A 15,432-nucleotide genomic window follows, 5' to 3' on the forward strand; every position below is an offset into this window, starting at 1 on the left:
AGCTTTAAAAGGGTTGGTGCGGCGGCGATGGTACTGAGGCGCACGTCACTTGGATTTCATCCCTCCCCCATCCTTAAGGACACAGTTGCCTTATCAGTTGTATTAGCTCTGTTGCAACGAATATCAGGAAATTCTTAAGACACGCATTCAACATTGTCTAGCCTACGAGGGCGATAATTTATGTAAAAATTGCAGGTGCACTGATATTGTGTGCCTGCCAAAAGCACGGAATAGAGAACTGGGGCTCTGCTGTTCAATGGCATGAAATCCTTTAGGCAACCCGAGTGTCATTACACATGCACTGGGAAAGAATTAGGATATTTCGCACTATGATGAATGATGAACAACCTCTAACTTTAGTTCTGTCAAAGCTTCAGTTAGTATTAGCTTATAGCCTAACATCAGAATGTTTGACAGACCTGAAGGTATAGATTGTTCATCATTCAACATTACTGTAAGAAAGATATTTGACCCAGAATCCCAGTGCATGGGAGTCAGATAAAATGGAGGGTGTATCCACCCAGACCCTCCATCCTCCTCACTCATACTGTAGGCCAGGGGCGCAACTTTCACTGGGGATGGGGGGACATGTCCCCCCCACATTCTGAAATTGTATTTTTGTCCCCCCAGTTTTATCATTGGAATGTGATACAAAATGAGGCAACGGAGTGCTTTAGGACCATGCAGACGCCTCCGAGCGGTCGGGTAGGCTGTTTGGAGTGTTTATCCGACTGTATATATATATATATATATATATATATATATATATATATATATATATATTATGTCCCCCCCACTTCTATAACCAAAGTTGCACCCCTGCTGTAGGCTACAACTCGCTAAAGGGAGTCAGATGAGTGTTAGATTACCTGACTGACACTAAAACATTCCTCATATGATTAGTGGGCCTTTATCTTATCGTAAATTTAAATATTTAGACAATCAAACTTTACTATTTGGTCTTTAAACGCAATACCATTAGTAAGGAGACACCTGCAATGACAAAAATGTAATTATGTGTAAATGTTAACATTGGAATGTCTGGTAGTTTCATTTCATATAGAAACATCCATACTATATGTGGTACATAGAAAGTGTTATTGGTGAAGGAATTGTATATCAAGTAACATATAAAAAAAAAATATTCTCCCCTACCAAGTTTCATAACTAATTGTCAGAATGTTGTTTACCATTCTAGGATAGCTAAGGTAAAGGCACGTGAGGACATACATGCTTTATTTACACACATGCAAAGTGAGTTCTATTATTCCATTTATATATGATTGATCTTGTCAAATTGTTCATCAGTATGTATATTACCCCTCCAGTGTTCATTGTAAGTGGAAGTAAAGGTATATATATGCTGGAAATAAGTCCTACTGTCCTCCTGGTGGATGGATTACTTGGATGTTGACAGAATGAATCAGTTTAATATTTCAACTGTTGGTCTGAGCTACTGCTTTACTACAGAACTTTGGCAGAGTCCCAACTATTTTGAGCCCCACCTGTTCAGCTAAAAAAAAACTTTTGCCTGTTTTGCATATTATTTTGGCATTAATACATATCTGTTTGCAAACAATGTAAAAATAAATAATAATAATAATACTACTTGAGTTAATAAAGCCGCATACAAACATGGTCTCTTTTTTACTTTCTTGAGTAAGGCAGCTCCAAAATGCATCTGTTTCAGTCTAGCTCAGTGCTTTCTGTGGTGGTGGGGCAGCCACCTACGTAGGCACGTAGGGGTTGGTAATGTTTTCTAGGTGCACCGTGATTGTCTCAGTGTTCTGTCACTCATGGGGACACTACGTCACCACAAAATTTACGGGGGAAAGCTAAAAAATTCAAGCCCCTTGGGTGCTGCCATATAGTTACATTAGAAGTGCCCATCCATAAAGGCTCAAGGTTATTGGCCACAGATAAAATGATGTCAAATCACGTTATATCTACGATAGTTTTGATTGGACTGATCATGCCAACATCATACCTTCAAAATCTTAGCTTGCAAGCTAGCAGTCATCATCATGAATCAAGGCGACAACCGACTGGCAAATCCTTTTCAATCCTTGTCATGTGAAGATAAATAATGAAGAGAAATTATAGATAAAACGTATCGATGCTCATCGGCCGTTAGACATTAACATTACACAACAAGTTGATTTGTAAGGAATCAGTGGCTAACTGCAAGCATTGCAAAGCAATCACTAGCCTGCTATTCAGTGGAGTGGGTGTGTGGTCCAAGTCTGGGTTTAATTTAAGGGTCTCTTTTCCAAGCTTAAAAGGATAAACATTCAACATTGGCTTCTGCAGCGTTCAAAACAACTAGAAACTCGGAACTGGGAAATCTCAGACTTCAGTGAGTTCCAGACAACTGGGAACTCTGAAAAAAAACATGCTCCGACTGGGAAAATACACTTTGAACGGTCATCCAACTCGGAATTACAAGTTGGGAACTCAGGCATCTTTCTAGAGGTCCAACCTGAAGATCACTGATGTCATGATTTTACCTTGTGTTTTACCATTTCCCATTTGTCTGGAAAGCACCATAAATCCAGAGAATGACAGACTTTGATTACACGGTTTGATGACAAAATTTGCGCCACCTTCCAAGTCAAGTGAGCACAGCACAACAAGGTGAGTCCAAACATGTATTGTATGCTGCTGCATAATGATGTAATATTCCAGAGAGATATGTATACTGTATCTAAAAAAGTAATACTAAGTGTATGTTGTGTTAGTAGCCCATGTGCCTCACCCAAATAATTTGGTCCCTTTTCCCCTCATAACTTAGCCTACTGCTCTGACTTGGTGGTGCACATGTAGCCTATAGCTTGTTTTAAAGAAATGTCATCATCGAATATTGTAAGAGCTTTCATTGTCTGCTTATATGCCCCCTTTATTTATCCTACTGTTCTGACTTGGTGTACAGGGAGAACACTATAGGAAAACAACCCTTGTTCTGAATTATATCGCTGTACATTTCAAAAGTGCTGAACAAATAAACTCAGCAAAAAAAGAAACATCCCTTTTTCAGGACCCTGTCTTTCAAAGATAATTCGTAAAAATCCAAATAACTTCACTGATCTTCATTGTAAAGGATTTAAGCACTGTTTCCTATGCTTGTTCAATGAATCATAAACAATGAATGAACATGCACCTGTGGAATGGTTGTTAAGACACTAACAGCTTACAGACGGTAGGCAATTAAGGTCACAGTTATGAAAACTTAGGACACTAAAGAGGCCTTTCTACTGACTGTTTTTCTTTTGGGGTAAAAAACACCAAAAGAAAGATGCCCAGGGTCCCTGCTCATCTGCGTGAATGTGCCTTAGGCATGCTGCAAGGAGGCATGAGGACTGCAGATGTGGCCAGGGCAATAAATTGCAATCATCAAGTTTGCGGACGACACAACAGTGGTAGGCTTGATTACCAACAGTATCACCGCCTGGTACGGCAACTGCTCCGCCCACAACCGTAAGGCTCTCCAGAGGGTAGTGAGGTCTGCACAACGCATCACCGGGGGCAAACTACCTGCCCTCCAGGACACCTACACCACCCGATGTCACAGGAAGGCCATAAAGATCATCAAGGACAACAACCACCCGAGCCACTGTCTGTTCACCCCGCTATCATCCAGAAGGTGAGGTCAGTACAGGTGCATCAAAGCTGGGACCGAGAGACTGAAAAACAGCTTCTATCTCAAGGCCATCAGACTGTTAAACAGCTACCACTAACATTGAGTGGCTGCTGCCAACACACTGACTCAACTCCAGCCACTTTAATAATGGGAATTGATGTGAAATGATGTCAAATATATCACTAGCCACTTTAAACAATGCTACCTAATATAATGTTACATACCCTACATTATTCATCTCATATGTATATGTATTTACTGTACTCTATATCATCTACTGCATCTTTATGTAATACATGTATCACTAGCCACTTTAACTATGCCACTTTGTTTACATACTCATCTCATATGTATATACTGCACTCAATACCATCTACTGTATCTTGCCTATGCCGCTCTGTACCATCACTCATTCATATATCTTTATGTACATATTCTTTATCCCCTTACACTTGTGTCTATAAGGTAGTAGTTTTGTAATTGTTAGCTAGATTACTTGTTGGTTATTACTGCATTGTCGGAACTAGAAGCACAAGCATTTCGCTACACTCGCATTAACATCTGCTAACCATGTGTATGTGACAAATAAAATTTGATTTGATTTGATTTGATTGAATTGCAATGTCCGTACTGTGAGACGCCTAAGACAGCGCTACAGGGAGACAGGACGGACAGCTGATCGTCCTCGCAGTGGCAGACCATGTGTAACAACACCTGCACAGGATCGGTACATCCGAACATCACACCTGCGGGACAGGTACAGGATGGCAATATCAACTGCCCGAGTTACGCCAGGAACGCACAATCCCTCCATCAGTGCTCAGACTGTCCGTAATAGGCTGAGAGAGGCTGGAATGAGGGCTTATAGGCCTGTTGTAAGGCAAGTCCTCACCAGACATCACTGGCAACAATGTCGCCTATAGGCACAAACCCACTGTCGCTGGACCAGACAGGACTGGCAAAAACTGCTCTTCACTGACAAGTTGTGGTTTTGTCTCTCCTTCGTTTACTGTCGAAGGAATGAGCGTTACACCGAGGCTTGTTGTCATTGCCGACAATCTCAACGCTGTGCGTTACCGGGAAGACATCCCCCTCCCTCATGTGGTTCCCTTCCTCCAGGCTCATCCTGACATGACCCTCCAGTATGACAATGCCACCAGCCATACTGCTCGTTCAGTGCGTGATTTCCTGCAATGGCCAGCGAAGTGTTCTGCCATGGCCAGTGGAGAGTCTGGGCACGTCAATCCCACTGAGCACGCCTGGGACCTGTTGTATCGGAGGGTGAGGGCTAGGGCCATTCCCCCCAGAAATGTCTGGGAACTTGCAGGTGCCTTGGTGGAAGAGTGGGGTAACATCTCACAGCAAGAACTGGCAAATCTGGTGCAGTCCATGAGGAGGAGATGCACTGCAGTACTTAATGCAGTTGGTGGCCACACCAGATGCTGACTGTTACTTTGGATTTTGATCTATAATATAATATAATTTCCCAAGTTTTTTTACCATACAATATAGCTCAGTATTTGAATTATTTATTTTATACAGTCATTTATGATCATCTTTATCAAGGGTGTCAATAATTTCAGACCCCACTGTATTACTGCCATACCGATACATGGATATAGTTTATTTGTATATTATTGTAATTGAGCGTGCCACAAACAGGTTGTCAGTGTTGAAACATAACCGTTTAATAACAGAGAGCAAGCCATGAAACTGTCTCCATCTCACTTAACTGGCTCTGGCTTCACTCGATCATCAGGTCATAATGAAGTGCTTCAGAAGCACGTTTTTATTCTGTCTTCTCCATGAGCACAGGATCATTGTATATGTACCATATACAATGATCCTGTGCTCATGGAGAAGACAGAATAAAAACGTGGGTGGGTTTAATTCTTGAACCTGACGTTTCAGTTTGTTGGCAGTCAAGCCTCTGCCATCACATGAACGTTTGAACGATTCTTTGAAATGTTCACTGCGCATAGCAACCCTTATAATGCATTTCACCACCTCTTGTCCTCGATTAAGATTGTAACAGGAGAGATTACAACTACGGAATGTGATTTCCTGCTTGTAATTCTCACACTCCGTTGTTGAAAGTGTATTGGACTGCCAACGTGCTGAAACACAGATATGTTGGGAGTTGCCCGGATGTCTTTGTCAGAGCCACGATGTGTGAGGTAACGTGGTAGCCATGCCAAGGCAAGGTGGGGGTACTGCTATGGTAACTCTTACATGTTTTGCTCTAAGTTTAGTCCTGAATAGAACCCGTGACTTAGGAGCAGCTGCCATGAAAAGGTTACAGCCTCTTCTTTTATGGCTCTTTGGAAATAGCCATGCCACTGACTCACGATGTTCTCCTCTTTTTTTAAATATAACATGTTCATAAAATGACAGAGGTAGTACTGTAAATGTGTGTAGTGTTCAAATCATAACCGGCACATCATCCCCATCATGTACAGTATGTTCTCTACTGTATGTGTCAGTGAACATGGTGACTGATTATTGATACTATGGTTAGAGAAAGACAGTAGATCCACAAATCATTGTTTTTCTTCATTTTTTCTTCTTCTCAGTTCTCTGACAGGCTCACTTGAAAACATTAAGTTGGTATGATATGCTATGAAAATAATAATTGGCTTAATTGCATATGTGGTATAAAATATATAAACAGATAGTATTCTTCGTTGCTGTGAGTGCCACTGCCAATACATACACCCCCATCATGATGGCTCACACGTTTAGCCAGAGAGAATGGTTTGTTGTTAACCTCCTAATCGGACAGTCTTCAGAGATGACAGATGGACTTTAAGAGTTCCTCCGTTGACAGGAAAGATAGTTGCCGTCTAAGTATATTTGATGATATTTGAAATCTGCACAGGTAAGGTAAACTATTTGCTGTAAACTGGTTGATTGTGAAGGGATAACGATATGTTTACGTTTCCTGATGAGGAATGTCCAGTGTCCTCTGGAGAAAGAGAAGTGGCCTGAAGCAGCTCTGTTAGTGTGTTACAGGTAGAAGATCTGTCTTTCTAGTTAAAACAGGGACACAAAATGACGGACAATAACATCAGAGACCATATAAAAAGCAGTAGCTGCTATCCAGGCTCCTTGGGATGTCACAACCCTGGTTTTATGTCCACGCCCTGGCTCAACCCTGTTCGTAACCCTAACCCCTAGCCTTATTTCCAATCCAAATCTATTGGGGAAATCTTGAAGAAACCTGTCTGCAACTCAGGGTGCCTTTTAGTACCAATTGACCAGATTTTAGTACTAGTTTAACTGATTGTGTTATAATGAAGAGTTTACAGATAGCCTCTGCATTCTAAAAGGTTGTACTTGAAACATAAAGCATGTTGATACAATGTCTCTCCCTAGTGGCTAAATGTCCAAACATCACAGAGGGAAAATGTTGTAATATTGGACAGTATGGGATGTTATCAGTTATCACTCAGGACAATTTGAATTCTACACAGCAGTTAGAAGTTTGAAATTACTTTGTCGAACAGCATATTGTAAATTATAAATAGGGAGTGTAATTTCATTTAAAATAATATTCATAATAGTATACATATATCATTTGATTTCAGATAGACTAGGCACAATAATTACATTATTTGTTTGTATTTTCGTTCCCAAGGCATGACTATGTCCTTTGTGTAAATGCATCTTCCTCTATTGAACAGCTACTCTGTCGTGAAAGGCATGCAGACTGTTGTATAGACTGCTCTTCAGCCCGAGAGGTTTGTTTGAGTTCTTTGTGCCAGGTGGATTAGATCGATTCTCTGGTTAATCCTGTGCCCATAGAAGGATAGTGCAGGATGCAGAGACAAAAGCCAGATTTCATCATGTAACTAATGTAACTAATGGTCTGCGGTGCTCCCTTCACAGGCTCAGACAACCTGCAAGTAAACTGGTGCACATTGCTTTCTCCCTAATCATGTTATTATAATAAAACAAATTGGACAAAGTGCAAATAGTGTTACCAAACTTAATGTACCAGATGCAAAGAAATGTTCTGCATAGGGTATGTTCAACTGAGTAGTTCCTCTTGGCGGTAAGCTGCTAGCACATGGCTTGTTCTTGTGAAGTGGATGTAATGAATAACTGTGAGAGGCAGTTTCCATCCTTGCTCTCTTTATCTGTTTTTTCTGCTCTATCCTTTTTTTTAAAGTCAGCTTTTGTGTGGATAGTGTGGGTGGGGTGGACAAGGATGCTTCAGAAAAAGAAGAGTTTGATTTTCAATGAAAGCTCATAGAGGCTAAGGAGAGTGGTGACATCTGTATGGAGAGAAACACTGTGAAGACCGTTGACAGAATAATTATCCACCACTAGAATCAACAGGTAAACAGCACCATATTATTATTTATAACCAAACAACACTTTCCAGATACATTACACTTTCTTTGAATCGTAATTTCTTATTTGTGAGGGCTAGGATGAGGTTATATTTTGCCAAGTCATCCTGCCATGCTATTTGGGGCTAATATAACAGTGTTCAAAGGCTATCAAAATATATAATCAAAATGCACCTGAAGGGAAGTTGAATTCTGCATTTTAACATTTTGGCTCCACGGTTGGAAAATGCAATAGTGAATCCCTTGTACAGACAAGTGACTGAGTTGACTGTACAGCTGTCAGAAACCTGCACAGCAGTATAAAGAGTGACTGATTACTTCCAGAATTATCTCATGAATACTATAATGACAGATACTCGACATTTCAGTTGAATACCTTTTTAAAAGGATTTGGCTGGTTAGACATTAGCTCAAAACACTTTAGAATATAAAATGTGTGCTACTCTCAACATAATAGTAAAGATTTACATTTATTCTATAGGTTGTGGTTACTGGGATGGACAGTTGTGTGCATTGTTCAGTGACATAGCCAGGTTATGTTTAGCCAAACAACTTATCACTTTTCATTTGAATGGTGAATTAACGGCATATTTCTCTTTTCCCATTTCCTTGATGTTAACAGCTGTCATGGCACATTCTTCCGATATCAAGTATTGAAATGCTTTAGCAGAGGAACCCCGAAACGTCAGAAGGGATCAGATGATTGAATAATTATTTTCCAAAATAAAGCAATGAGAGCCAGAGCCTGTATGAATGGTTACTAATAATATTTTGGGGTGTTTCAGGGGATCCATTTCTGAGGTGCAGGTGGCTCAGCACTGCCGTACCCTGAGACTTGTAGCTGTCAAGTGTATCGGCAAGAGGGTGCTAAAGGGAAAAGAGGGCATGTTGGAGAATGAGATTGCAGCGCTCCGCAGGTTAGTGTCATGTTCAACGAATACAAAACACTTTTTTTTTTATACCAGAATCAACCATCCCAACATGGTGGCAATGGAGACCTTTCAGACATCGTCAAAACTGTCTCTTATGACTCAGTGGTGGAATCTTATTTTAGATATCCAGTAATTATGTCATCTAAAGATTGATTGTTCATCCCATCTCTTATATTTCACATTGCAATAGAAGGCATGTCCCCGCACCAAGAAAAAAGTTGCGTCAATAATGAGCTACGGTGTTTACCCCTGAAAAGCGTGTCACAAGTGTGTTACAGGAGGCAAGTTTCTGGACCGTATTCTGGAGAGGGGGAGCTACACAGAGAGATAGATGCCAGCCGTGTCCTACTGCAGGTTCTGGAAGCAGTCCAATAATTCCACCAGCTGGGTATCGTGCACAGGGACCAGAATGTACAACTTGTCCTCTAGCTGTTATAATATCACATGTTACTACGTACGCCTCTTGGAGGGAATGCAGCACCCTGCTACATCTCAACTTCCCGTGGAGTGAAAACGTATGTGGTCGTAGGTGCGGGGAAGGACGACAGAGGCAGAGAAAATTTATTCTCCTTAACAAAGGGAAGGTGGGGAAAAGGGTCTGGTCAGAACCAAAGAAAGTACACATTAAAGAGTCCCCTCTCCTACAGCATGTTACCTGCCTTCCCACTACTTACCTAACTTTCAGCACCACCTGGCGCGCACTAACCAAAATACAGGGGGGTGGTCCGCACAGGTCTTATCTAGTGTGCATAGATAAATACTACGGGTGATGTATGCCCGTAGGCCTCTTGACTAAACACTCCCAAGGTGCGCCCCCCCTCTCGGGAACAAATGAAAAATAATATACTTTAAGTGAAAAATTTCATTAACAAAAAACACTAAATCCTATTGGCATACACATACCTCTGAAGGAGCAGCTACAAAACAATATCGACAAAACTTTTACTGACGGCAAAAACAATCAACACAGGACATTAAAAAAAGAAGAAGCTCTCTCTCTGACAAAGGAGCACTGGCTTTTATCAAGCTGTGGAAGGAGTTGGTAATTGAAGAGCCAGCTGTTTCCCCTGACGAGAGGGAGGGGTCAGAGCGCCAATCAGCGATGGGGCCGACCAATCAGCTGCGTGAGGAATCCAGGATGCCATTTCCAGAATACACACATACAAACCCACAACAACACAGAAACTGGGGAACATAACAACTTTACACAGGGACCTGAATGTACAACTGTCCTCCAGCTGTAATAATATCATTTAACGCATGGACCCGAAGGTGATCTGCTTTATAGTTTGGCAGCAGTGTTAAATGGATAGATAGATAGATAGATAGATAGATAGATAGATAGATAGATAGATAGATAGATAGATAGATAGATAGATAGATAGATAGCTTAATTGTCAATAAAGCATTATGGACTTTCTATTATTATTATTGTTAGTATTATTATTGTTATTATTGTGATCATTATTAGTATTGTTGTTATTATTGTAGGTGTTGTTATTATTGTTATTATTGTTGTTACCATTATTATTATTATTATTGTGATCATTAGTATTATTGTTATTGTTATGATTGTGGTTGTTATTATTGTTGTTATTATTATTGTGGTTGTTGTTATTATTGTTATTATTATTATTCCTCCCATCCTGAGAACTTACTATATCAGACATCGTCTATAGATTCCAAGTGACTTTGGCCTGTCCAAGTTGGAAGAGCAGTGTGCTCACCACAGCATGTGGGTGAGGATCCGCAAATACATACATCTCATCTGAACCCTCATCATGTAGAATTAAAGCAGTTTGAACCTCACACATAAACCCTCTCTTTAATTTTGTGTGCAGCCCCATAGCTTCTGCAGCAGAAATATTATGACAAAGAGGTGGACCTATGGGCTCTGGGAGTGATCATCTACAGTCAGAAGTTTACATACACTTAGGTAAAACTCATTTTTCAACCACTCCCAATTTCTTGTTAACAAACTATAGTTTTGACAAGTCGGTTAGGACATCAACTTTGTGCATGACATCAAGTAAATGTTCCAACAATTGTTTACAGACAGATTATTTCACTTATAATTCACTGTATCACAATTCCAGTGGGTCAGAAGTTTACATACACTAAGTTGACTGTGCCTTTAAACAGCTTGGAAAGTTCCAGAAAATGATGTCATGGCTTTAGAAGCTTCTGATAGGCTTATTGACATCATTTGAGTCAATTGGAGGTGTACCTGTGGATGTATTTCAAGTCCTACCTTAAAACTCAGTGCCTCTTTGCTTGACATCATGGAAAAATCTAAAGAAATCCGCCTAGACCTCAGAAAAACAATTGTAGACCTCCACAAGTCTGGTTCATCGTTGGGAGCAATTTCCAAATGCCTGAAGGTACCACGTTCATCTGTACAAACAATTGTATGCAAGTATAAACACCATGGGACCACGCAGCCATCATACCGCTCAGGAAGGAGACACGTTCTGTCTCCTAGAGATGAACGTACTTTGGTGCGAAAAGTGCAAATCAATCCCAGAACAACAGCAAAGGACCTTGTGAAGATGCTGGAGGAAACAGGTACAAAAGTATCTACTGTAAATCGAGTCCTATATTGACATAACCTGAAAGGCCGCTCAGCAAGGAAGAAGCCACTTCTCCAAAACCACCATTAAAAAGCCAGAATACGGTTTTCAACTGCACATGGGGACAAAGATCGGACTTTTTGGAGAAATGTCCTCTGGTCTGATGAAGCAAAAATAGAACTGTTTGGCCATAATGACCATTGTTATGTTTGGAGGAAAAAGGGGGATTCTTGCAAGCCAAAGAACACCATCCCAACCATGAAGCACAGGGGTGGCAGCATCATGTTTTAGGGGTTCTTTGCTGCAGGAGGGACTGGTGCACTTCACAAAATAGATGGCATCATGAGGTAGGAAAATTATGTGGATATATTGAAGCAACATCCCAAGACATCAATCAGGAATTTAAAGCTTGGTTGCAAATGGGTCTTCCAAATGGACAATGACCCCACGCATACTTCGAAAGTTGTGGCAAAATGGCTTAAGGACAACAAAGTCAAGGTATTGGAGTAGCCATCACAAAGCCCTGACCTCAATCCTATAGAACATTTGTGGGCAGAACTGAAAAAGTGTGTGCGAGCAAGGAGGCATACAAACCTGACTCAGTTACACCAGCTCTGTCAGGAGGAATGGGCCAAAATTTACCCAACGTATTGTGTGAAGCTTCTGGAAGGCTACCCGAAACGTTTGACCCAAGTTAAACAATTTAAAGGCAATGCCAATCAAATACTAATTGAGTGTATGTTAACTTCTGACCAACTGGAAATGTGATGAAAGAAATAAAAGCTGAAATAAATCCTTCTCTCTACTATTATTCTGATATTTCACATTATTAAAATTATGTGGTGATCCTAACTGACCTAAGACAGGGAAGTTTTACTAGGATTAAATAGTCAGGAATTGTGAAGAACTGAGATTAAATGTGGTTAAGGTGTATGTAAACTTCCGACTTCAACTTTGAGTGTTTAGTAATGGTAAATTCTTCACATTTTAGTTAAAGGGATACTTCAGGATTTTGGCAACGAGGCCCTTTATCTACTTCCCCAGAGTCAGATGAACTCATGGATACAATTTGTATGTCTCTGCATCCAGTAGGAAGGAAGTTGCCAATTGGCAAAGAGCAATGACTGGAAGTCTATGGGACTTCTATGCAGACTTCCAGGGTTAGTAGATAAATGGCTTCATTGCCAAAATCCGATCTATCCCTTTAATACAGACAAGTGGAAAGTGATGTTGTGTTAAAATGTTTTATTTGAATGTTCCAGACTCTGTGGCTACCCTTTGTTTTATGGCCACAATGACTCACATATGTACGTGTTGATCATAAAGGCTGAATATGAGTTAGACTCTAACTCAGGTACAGTATGTAGTTGAAGATACTGAGAGATCCTTTTACCTAGACTGTATTAGTTCTTTACATCACACCTCACATGTATTTGACACACAATGTCACCCCTGTCTTGGCAATAATTACTTATTTTTCTTTCAGTGTGCTTTTAATTTAATTTAAATGTTTTTGTTTTTTTAAATGTTTCTTTCAGTGTGCTTTTCTTTAGTCTTTAAAAATGTATGACCTCCTGAATGCTGCTTCCCTCTCCAAAATGTTCCGTTCAGCAATAGATTTCATTCCACGCATGTTGCAGAAAGAACCAGAGATGAGGTACAATTGTGAGCCGGCCTTGAAGCATCCTTGGTGAGTTTAAAAATAGACTAGTAGCTATGTGTGTATTCCACAGGAGGTTGGTGTCACCTTAGTTGGGGAGGAAGGGCTTGTGGTAATGGCCGGAGCGGAATCAGTGGAATGGTATTAAATACTGCATGGCCAGGCATGACTCCAACACCATCATTAACTTTTCAGACGACACAACAGTGGTAGGCCTATCCTCAACGTGATCAAGACAAAGGAGATGATTGTGAACTACAGGAAAAGGTGGACCGAGCACACCACCATTCTCATCGATGGGGCGGTAGTGGAGCAGGTTGAGAGCTTCAAGTTCCTGGGTGTCCACATCACCAACAAACTAAAATGGTCCAAACACACAAAGGCAGTTGTGAAGAGGGCACGACAAAGCCTATTCCCCCTCAGGAGACTGAAAAGATTTGGCATGGGTCCTCAGATCCTCAAAAGGTTCTACAGCTGCAACATCGAGAGCATCCTGACTGTTTACACCACTGCCTGGTACGGCAATTGCTCGGCCTCCGACCGCAAGGCACTACAGAGGGTAGTGCGTACAGCCCAGTCACTGGGGCTAAGCTGCCTGCCATCCAGGACCTCTACACCAGGCGGTGTCAGAGGAAGGCCCTAAAAATGGTCAAAGCCCCAGCCAACCGGTGCCTGTATGTAGCCTCGCTACTTTTATAGCCTCGCTACTGTATATAGCCTGTCTTTTTACTGTTGTTTTATTTCTTTACTTACCTATTGTTCACCTAATAACTTTTTGTGCACTATTGGTTAGAGCCTGTAAGTAAGCATTGCACTGTAAGGTCTACCTGTTGTATTCGGCGCACGTGACAAATAAACTTTGATTTGATTTGATTTGAAATACATCAAACATGGTTTCCATGTGTTTGATGTGATGCCATTCCATTGGCTCCGTTCCAGACATCATTGTGAGCCGTCCTCCCCTCAGCAGCCTCCAGTGCTGTATTAGCTTCTATATCTCCTTTAGTGAGAATGGTCAATACTATAACATCATGTGTTTTGTCTACTTAAGTACAGAATTAAATGTTCTATACAACACAATTAATGGGTGCCTCTGATAAATGGGGATATTTTCTATAGCCTATCATAACTAAAACATATCCATGGCAGTTGAGTTTGAAACATTAATTACTTTAATGCAAACAAATTCTTGAAGTTCAAAATATGACATTTTTTAAAATTTATCCTGTAAATTCAGGAATTTATTTGGATTGAATATCACCTTATTTATTTTAGGATTTCAATGAAAAGCATCCTGTAGGTCTATCAGTATAACACATACAGTAAAGTAAACATACACATACAGCATACGACTCCAACGTTCTATAATAATAGTGGGATGGATGGCTTGTTAATTGGTGCAGGATGTGTTGTTGCGTCAGGATATCGGGAGGAGCCGCTCTGGAGAATAACATACATGGGTCCATCAGTGAGCAGATTCAGAAGAACTTTGCTAAGAGCAAGTGGAAGGTAAGCTTAGTCCTGCCTGGGTACTGTTTAAAATGTCCAGAACATCACACCATGGCACATTTTCTCCTATAAACCTGGAACCTGGATATGTTTCCTAATTTTGGTTATGTGCATCAGCTCTTCTACGTGCAGGAATCCACTTAACTACAAGTCTGCATTGTGTTTTTCAGAGGGCATTTAATGCTCAGTAAGAAGAATGTAGCAGTAGAGGAGGAGGCTAAGATACAGACCAAGGCCATACTGCAAGGTGAGGGACGAATGGCATAAAGATCCCAACATCAACATCCCGCAGCAAACAGACAGCAGTCGCTACAGTAACCTGTGTTTTTTTCTCTTGCTTTATATTTACATCATGTAGCAGATGCTCTTATCCAGAGCGACCTACAGGAGTGAGTGCATACATTTCCATACTTTCTTCATACTGGGCCCCCCATGGAAATCAAACCTACAACCCTGGTGTTGCAAGTGCCATGCTCTACCAACTGAGCTACACTGAGCTAACAAGAGATGCCCTTTAATCTATGTCTGGCAGAGAAATCACCTCAGAAGAATCCTGTGCCATTTGGGGCATTTCTGCTCTCTAGTGCCTTTGCTGTATGTGATTAATTGCACATCCAGAGTGATGCAGAGTGATACTCTCCTTCGGCCAGCAGAGAGCGATCTTAATCAAGCTTTTATTTCTGTTGTAAATTATTATTATTATTTAATGGTCTCATCCAAATATTGCTCAGAATCTGGTCTGGCACCATACAATTTAGCAACAGGACTC

General features: G+C 40.8%; 1 pseudogene; it reads left to right on the forward strand.

Moving 5' to 3' along the window:
* Nucleotides 1–12,628: 12,628 nt before the first annotated feature.
* Nucleotides 12,629–15,056, forward strand: LOC139367369 (calcium/calmodulin-dependent protein kinase type 1-like; annotated as a pseudogene).
* Nucleotides 15,057–15,432: the final 376 nt, after the last annotated feature.

This window comes from Oncorhynchus clarkii, chromosome 16, assembly GCF_045791955.1.
Source record: "Oncorhynchus clarkii lewisi isolate Uvic-CL-2024 chromosome 16, UVic_Ocla_1.0, whole genome shotgun sequence".
NCBI classification, from domain to species: domain Eukaryota; kingdom Metazoa; phylum Chordata; class Actinopteri; order Salmoniformes; family Salmonidae; genus Oncorhynchus; species Oncorhynchus clarkii.